Below are 9,313 nucleotides of genomic sequence, written 5' to 3'. Positions count from 1 at the left end.
GTGAAGGAGGCCCTCATTGACCCAAACCGTGGTCATCACTAACTCACGAGTCAAAGCGGTCCCAATAATAGGGAAAAAAGTGGACTCATAGTCCATATCCAATGGAACCCCAAAACGGACCGGTCGCCTCTCCATACTAAGGATGTGAAAATATTTAACTACAATGGGGTGAGATAAAATCTCGGTGAGTCAAAATCCAAAACTTCGATAAGGACGCAAATCCATCTAGATGTAGCCAAAATAGGCATCACACAAGACTTACCTCACCTCAGCACGTTTTTGCACATTAGTACATCACATATATATTTATCGACGCAAAGGCGTAATCAATAACTGGAATACATCATTTTCATATATCAATCAATCATAGGGGTTCCGATTATAAGGTAAAATCGTCATGACATGTCTCATTCCATGCCACATAATTTTATCTCATAATAAGGCGCAGCTATCTCAATCACTCAAGCATATCCCAATTATTATGACCCATCGACCACAGCCAACTCAACAGTTGGCAGTCATCCGACATAACCGGGTGTTGTCCCACTCCGCCGTGCACAAAGAACGTCTACACCTATACAGTATTCCATAAAGGACCATTAGCCTAGCCTCCACTACGACCGGCATCTGTTGATGTGGGGCATCCTGAGATAGCTAGTATAAGTACCTAGAGGGGGGTGAATAGGTGTAAAAATAATTTCTCGAGATAAGAGAGCAATACTAGCGGACAATAGAAAGGAAGTTCTCCTTTGGTTAACAAAATGAATTATGATCAAAGTAAAACAGAGAGTAGGGAAGAGAAAATTGAACACAAGTTTTACAAAGGTGGTTCGGCTTATTCTAAGCCTACGTCCACTCTTCCGCACCGATAGCCCACCGGCTGGATTTCACTATGAACAAAAGAGATGTTACGGGGCGCCATATTCTAGGAGCCCAAACTATGTGATTGAATAAGTCCTCCTCTATCTCGTGCGGGTCGAGGACTTCAACAGGTAGATATTCTACTACACTTCCTCAAGGTTTCTCACGAATATAGACTCTCTTTTAAGTACAAGATTTCGCTTAGCAAAGAATTGACTAAGAACAAGGAGCTTCAGACTTTGAAATTCTTCTATCGCGCACCCTCTCGAACAACCGGAACGTCTTTCTTATATACTTCTTTATGCCATCATACCGTTGGCACTTACCAAAGGAATTCCTCCAATCTACCCGTTGGACGGAATCAATTAGAAAGATCATTCGAGCTATTAAAGGAACATGTCGATAGCCCATTAATCCCGCTCGCCTATACAATCAGATCTCGGTTTCCATAAGTAGAACCTTCCAAATATACTTCGCCAATCATTGAATCCTTAATCAATCTTGATTCGAATAAAGGAATCTGTTATGTCATATCCAGCCAAGAGATCTTCTCCGCCGATAAGGTCAAATCCTTAATGAAACACCCACCCTGGATAGTCCTTTTCAACGGATTAGAAACCTGTCAATGATAATAGACTTTGAGTCTTGAGTTTGGTAGTCCGAAGGTCTTCGGACTTTAAATGGCGAGTCTGCAAATCTTCGACTAGACTAATGGAAACGTTTTGTCGCCTTCAAAATACTCCGGAAGATTTCTCCAAAGAATCTCCCCTTTTTGATGGTGACAAACTTTCCTCAAATTTGGATAACTTTGACCCCGCAAAAAACATTACTCAAGCAAATATGGATATCTCATAAAGATAAATGGCTTAATGATGACACTAGAATCTGCAACCACAGAAAATAGGTTAGTCTTTCATGTGAGTAAAGCCATTCATAAGATATCAATAGCACTTAATATAAGCAACAAACCCAAATCCAAATTCAGTTCACATCCACACAAAAAGTCAAGTCAAACAAAACAAACATCAAAATAAATCAAAAGTTCAAGTTCAAAGTTTTCAAATCTTGCATCTCTCCCCCTTTTGTCATCATAAAAAACGGTTGAGATGGAAAGAGAATGGATTCGGAATGCTTGGGAACACGAACAAGCTGAAAATCTCCCATTGATCGGACAATGCCTTCTAGCTTTTTCAACTCTTCCTTCAGTTGAGCGACCTCTTCACCCTTAGCATTTGCTTGAATCTGAAGAGAAAGGGCTTGGATCCGATCATTCAAAGAAATCAAGAAGCTTGACTTGTATTCCCGCAAATTCGAACTTCGCATCTCGTAGCATATATCGACCCCGCATTTCTAAGAGAACATCAAGAATTCTGCGAAAATCTGCTGAATTATCGGGCCCATGATGCGCTTCGCACGATCGATGGAGTAAAGGCAACGATGGCAAATCAGCATAGTCACGCAGATTGGGCGATGAAACATCATGTCCCTCCTCGGGAAAGTGAGAGGCATATATGTCATATGGATCCACTGGAGAGCGACCGACTCCCTCACTGGTAGCGTGGATATGAGGACATTCCTCTTTCTCAAGGTCTCCCCCGTTTCCATGCCTCCAAGTGGAGAAGAGTGTTCCTCATGCTCTCCTTCTTCTTGATTTCCTCTTTCCTCCTCTCGCATCTCTTTCTTCAGCTTCTCTCTCCTTTGTTTCTTTCTCCTCTCGCTTCTTTCTCTTCATCTTCTCTTTCTCCAGTCCTTTGTTCGAGTCTTTCTCTTGCTGTTTCGTTGATTCCGAAATGTAACGACTCAGTTCTTCAATGCCATTGCGAAATGGTGATGTCTTCCTCATCATCTTCATCCTCAACGATGAGAGCTCTTCTTTCTTGGATGGAGCAACCATGGGCTCCTTCCCTTTTCTCTTGCAGCCGAAGAGGTTTGATGAGTTTTGATAAAGGTTTTCTCCTTGAATTTCTCCAACGCCTTGTTGAGTTCATTTAGTCACCATTTTCAGTCCCACCACCATTTGATCACAAGATCGAGTACAGAAAATTCATAGAGGCTGAATATTCAGATGTCTAAATAACTTTGTCACAAGAGCTGGATAAGGAAGTTGACCATTGTCCTTCACCACTGCTCTATACATGTGGAGCATAATAGTGTGAGGAAGAGAAAACTTTTTCCCAAAGAATGATGGCATACATCAGCTTTGCCTCCGAGTTTGAAACATTAGTCTTTTGAAGTAGATTTTGGTCTCGAGGCAATTAATGACAATCTTGTGAAGCGAATGTTAACTGCACTCATCCTCAAGTAGGAAATCTTTTCCTCTATTCTTCTATCCTTAACAAGTTCCAACGTAGCACGAGCAATAGAGACATTGATAGGTTGATATCTCCCTCTCAACCCCAATGACATCAGCCAACATATCTACATCCACCACAAAGTCTTGATCTCGGACACTAAAAGAGAATCTATTCGCATCCAAGAAATTGATATTCGAATAGAAATATGCAAAGAATTCAGCATAGGCTTTTGTAGAATCAAAACAAAAACTTTGCTCAAGTTGAAGAAGACTGAATTTTTCCTCAAATTGACATTCACAGCATCAAGGAAATCAAAATCCACACTTTTAGGGTTTATCACCCCACGCTTCAACAACTTAGAGTATAAAAGCTTTTGTTCCTCCGATCGAAACAAGTTTGTCCTTTTTCCCTGAATTTTTGCCGCAACACCCATTCTCGGTTGAAACTGACTGTACATCTTATCATCATCATTCCCATTTGGCTGATTCAGCCCTCCAACACGCGGATCACTTGGGATATTAGCAAGGGTTTCTTCTGCCAACCCCGCAGGGGCAATTCCCAAACGCTCCATATTTCGTAAAAAGATGTACTCATTTCCATACCCTTTGTCCTTAAGAAACTCATCGATGTAGTTCAATGGAGTTCCACCTCTTTTCAAAGCACGATGAAGCTTGCAAATAAAAGAGGGCTTTTTAATTCTTACAGATCCGCACCTTCGATGATTTCTTCATTTTCTCGATGAACATCATCATGTGGACTAGATGGAGGAGAATGACGCTGCGAGAATGTTGTGGGCTCTGCTGCTGACCTGAGACTCTTCTTCCTCGGTGAGATCAAAGTGCGTAGGCCCCTCACGCATTTGCGGTCCCGCTTGCAATCCTCGAAGACTTCCTTTGAGACGACATCTTTCACAGTCTTTGAAAGATTCCAAGCTTGACTTTCCCAAGAAAGATGACAACTTTTTCGAAGATTAAACAAGAGAAGAAAACAGGAGTGGAAGATCGATGCTTTTTAGGGTTTTTGGAGTAAAAACGGAGAAGAAACAACAATATATAAGATAGTCGAGAGACATACGAAGCGTCGTAATGGAAAGTAAAAAGATGCCCTTTAAAAATAACTGCCTTTTTTAAAAATGAATAGATAACCGCCATTTTAAAAATTAACTCCTTTTGAAAAGAAAGATTGCACTTATCACGGACATTTGAAAGTAGCAAAAATCAATTATAGATAGATGATTGTACCTTTCCGAGATTTAATATGAGAGAGAATAATTTACAGTCAAAATCTTGTTTGTCTGAGTTTGAGAGTCTCTAGACTTTAACTTCTTCAAACCTCAAAATGTTGAGTCTGGAACGGATGATTTCAAATTGATTTTTCTCCAAAAGGCTTTGTGAATATATTCGCCAGTTGGTTCTTTGAGTCAACAAACCGAATCGAAACTTCTCCATTTTGAACATGATCTCTAATGAAGTGATGTCGAATCTCTATATGCTTTGCTCTTGAGTGAAGAATTGGATTTTTGGTGAGATTGATTGCGCTGGTGTTGTCACAGTTAATCTCCATGCATGAATCTTCAATTCCAAAGTCTCTTAGTTATTGTTTTATCCACAGAATTTGTGAACAACAACTTCCAAGAGCTACATACTCTTTTTAAGTTTAGCTCAAACCACGGATCCGACCGGGTTGGTTTTTTAAGTTTTATTTTAAATAAATAAATAAAATTTTATTTTAAAAAAATCAAAAATAATTTATTTTCCAAAAATATTTTGAAAAATATTAAAAAATATTTTATTTTCGAAAAATCAAAAAAAAATCAAAAATTCCATATTTTCCAAAAAATGCCAAAATCCAAAAAGCCAAAATTCATGAAAAAGCCAAAAAGACTTGTATTTTCCAAAAATATACCAAAAAACCCCAAAAAATCCCTTTTGTGTCCAAAAAAATGAGAAAATACTCAAAAATGTTTTTCCTCCCAAAATGCATGGAAAATCTCTCAAAAATCCAAAAAGCCTTAGGGTTTAAACAAGATTAGGTACCGAAAAGGGCATTAGTGATTAACTAGTGTAATCAAGTCCCCGATCCTAATTTCTCTAGTTGCGCAGCAAGCAGTATTTCTCCCCGATACTTCACTTGGGTTTCTAATCAACCCACCCCAAATCGATTAGTGGCGACTCCAATTTAAAAATTGATTTACAGGTTAAAAAACTCAGACTATTAAAGTCGTGAATTGGTGGACTTGGGAGGGTCCGAGCATAATTAAATTTAGCCGAGCCATTAGCCTCCTTAGGCGCTCGTACCCGATTGCGGGCGCCGGAAAAAAGAGGTCGCGACATACATTAATTGGATAACTCATTTAATAATTGAACTTTCATATCGAGTAATACATGATACCTTAACATCTCTACGTTAATTGGATAATTATGATTCCTCTTCAGTATTACAAATTGTTGCTTTGCAGATTACTCGCAAGAAAATTGGGAGAGTTTCCCTATTCTAGCGCAACTTTGGATATTTGAAAGTTCATGCTCATTTTTGTGGAACAACTTCGATTCTATATTGATATTATCCACCTTCTTTCGCTATGTCAAAATAGCTTTGCCTTTCATCTCACATAACATATTAATTTTAGAGGTGCTTATGCTTCCATCTTCTCAGGCATGATAAATCATGATGGAAATGTGTGGACATTGGGCCACACTAAATAACCAAGAATTTCAATTATCTTTAAACCCATAGAAACTCTCCAAACTCAGGACAACTGCAGGGACTATACGTTATTACAAATAAACTATACTCAACATCTGAGATTTTTATTTTGCCTTTCTGATTAGTTGTCATGTAATTACCTGCTAATTACTTCACTCCTCGGGCTCTCTGTTCAAGATCCCCTATTGTCCGTTACTAATTTCTAGCATAATTAAAAATACATTTAATAAAGTTAGAGAAATAACAAATATTAATTCGTTTGCTAAGACATGGTAAAGAACTAATAAATGTAATAGGTGCCGAATTTATTTTTATAAATTGCTGAAATGCATAAAACCAATGTATTACGTATGATTTTTAAAATGTAATCATACATTAAATTAAACTGTTTTATGGTTAGACATTACATGCATTGTTTTGATTATAATTTGACTAACAAAATGCACAAAAGCGCAGGCTTATGCCTAATAATTTATGGATCACCTTGTGCTCGAACATGTTAAGTTGGAGAATTTCGTTGCATGCTATAATGTGTAATGATATCAAAGATTACAGTTGAAAATATTAGCTGTTGTAGGAAGAACGCCGTGTAATTGACCATAATCGCATAATAAATGGATAAATAAGTAAGAAATAGAGAAAACAATAGTAGGATTTACGTGGCCCGTATTTGTTCTGCACTCCCACCATTATAAAACTGTTCAACTTCTTCATTATTCAATATTCACATAATATCAAACAAAACCTTCTAATGCACTTATGCGCAATATCGACCAAGTTAAAATTCAAATATTAAATTATCGTTCTTGTCAACAGAGACCCGACGTACACGACACCAAGGCATTGTTCTAGTTTAATAACGTGAAGATAAAAAATAACGTAATATAATATGGATGACACGGACTGGCTTGGCCATTAAAAAATGTGTACTCCCGGTTATTCTAAGCCAATCATGCGACTATTGCACCCTAAGTAGTCCCTAGTATAAAATATTTGCCCATTCTTGTGAGATGCTAAATGTACAATGATCTTATTAATCATTTTGAAGAGTTTACAAACGAGGAAATTAACACTAGACATGACACTGCCAATATGAGACTTTTTACTTCTTTAGTATTTGAGTTTTATACACATGTGCATGCAAACATTATTTAAAATTAATTAGACCAATCACTTGAAAAACGAGTAGCATGAAATTCCTTATTTTCTTCCTAAACAATTACTTAGTAAGACTTAGCCAGGAGAAAAATTCGTTCGGGTACAAATGGTGCTTTGGGAGCATCTATATATTTCTCAATTTACGGAACAAAACTTTGTTTTATTTTATTTTTCTTCCCGATAACGAGGAATCTGGTCTTACATTTGAAAAAAAACAAACGACCCCGAGGAAGCTTCAAGGTGTCGAGTTTTCTGGTATTCCACGTTGGAATATCAAGGTCTTGCTAATTTCGCTCTTTCATCATCGCAATACCTTCGCACTAGCTAGCTAGCTTTTGTTGGCTTATGAACGTCTTTTAATCAAATCTTAACTGTGTCATATTCCAATTTAGATGCTCCATACTAGAGGAGATCTACCTTACATCATATTAGTTCTTTGAATTAAAATTGTTGGCTTGTAGGTTGTCCATTCTTTCCATTTACACAACCCCTGAATCATCCATGTGACCCTGTTGATTGAGAGGAAGATTAGAGCACGCATCAATAGTGTAAACAAATAAAAGAGCACTTTACACAGCCGGTCCTATCCGCTGTTGATTTGAGAGCTTTGGACACTCACTTTTTCATGAACCATCAGCCTAGGTGTGGATAGAGCCACTTATAGAAAACATATTTTCACGATGCAAGTGCAGTGTTTTGCTCTAGTTTATGTGACAACTACATGTTCCCAATTTTCTGGTGAGATAATTTGACCCTTATAGTTTAATTCGACAGTCATTAACGAAATAAGTGACTATCCCATCCATGTATTGGCCCCAAACCTACAAGTTCCTACCAATCTAATCATGCTTCGATGATTCCAATATTGCTTATATGGATCTTTTGTCCATAAGGAAACACTTTAATCAAAACAAAAATTTGAGAAGCAATTAATACAATAATTAATTAAGCGTGCACAAGACACGGCTGTTTTGTAGTTAGACATTATCTCTAAAATTAATTGTCAGACAGATTTTACGCAGGATACTACCGCCCGCTCTGGAATCTCCATGCGGTTTTGTCGTTTTTTATTTTCTCAAAAAAAAGGTGATATATAGATCACAGATTTACTGTTCAAGGGTGAGAGGCCTCAACTGCCGGTCAAATGTTCTTTAAAATATTCAGTTCAAGAGGGATACTCTGAGCACCTCATCTGTTCAAATATACTTTATTGTAATGCAATATAATTTTATATGATATGATATGAAGTTTACATATTTTTCCAATAATCGATAGGAGAAAGAGCATTTTCTGATGGGCCATTATACTCGCTGGATCCTTTCTAGTACGAACGGACTCGTTAACAAAAAAGAATGAGATATCCCTGTAGTTGAAACTTAATAGCACTGACACGTGACATGAATATGTGATATAACATGACATAATATATCAACACGTTATTTCTCAAAAATAGAAAAATTCGACACGTTATTGATGAAACTAATGACTAAGAAGAAATTAGAATCAACTTATTTAAATAAATCCATGATATAATGATCAAAATTTATCATTCAACATTCAATATTTTTAACCACTGCCCTGTCTGGCCACCCTTCTAACATGGAAGGGGAGGTGAGGGAGTTCAAATCCCCACCTTCGGATGGGGTAGGGACGCGTAAGTTTGAGAGTGGCCATGACTCACGCCCGCAAGAGGCAGGCACAAGTCTCATGAGCGAAATGAGTGTAGAAAGATGTAAGTTAGAACCGACAAAAAAAAAAAAAAAAACATTCAATATTTTTAATTTTTTGAAATTACTTTTTAATCCCATTTATTTCTTTTTTGATTAAAAAAGTCCCCACGAGTCCCCCAACTCCCTTTTTTTTTTTCCCTCGTCTCTTTCCCTCCCACCCCAAATTTATTTTTCTTTCTCTCCCTCCCCCACCACCTAACAAGCTGTCACTTCTCCTCTCCCTCCCCACCACCTAACAAGCTGTCACTTCTCCCTCTCTCCAAAATGAAAAGTCACGCCAAGTCCATCAGAATCCCCCTTTTTTATTTATTTAATTTTTTTCGAGTTTCCTTCTCTCAGAAATCCTATCCTATCCAGCGCCGGAAAAATATTGGGTGGTCCGGGACCGCCACGTCAGCGTGGTCCCGGACCACTCACACGGCGCCACGTGTATGGGGGAGCGCAGACAAAGGACGAAAACCGGGGCCCACTTCTCTGACGCTCTCTCCCTTTTTCTCTCTTTTGCCCCTCCCCTCATATGTGGCATGCCATATGAGTGGTCCGGGGACCACGCTGACGTGGTGG

The sequence above is a fragment of the Eucalyptus grandis genome, chromosome 5, assembly GCF_016545825.1.
Source record: "Eucalyptus grandis isolate ANBG69807.140 chromosome 5, ASM1654582v1, whole genome shotgun sequence".
Lineage (NCBI taxonomy): Eukaryota > Viridiplantae > Streptophyta > Magnoliopsida > Myrtales > Myrtaceae > Eucalyptus > Eucalyptus grandis.
The sequence above is the reverse complement of the archived record's forward strand: the minus strand, read 5'-3'. Positions refer to the sequence as shown.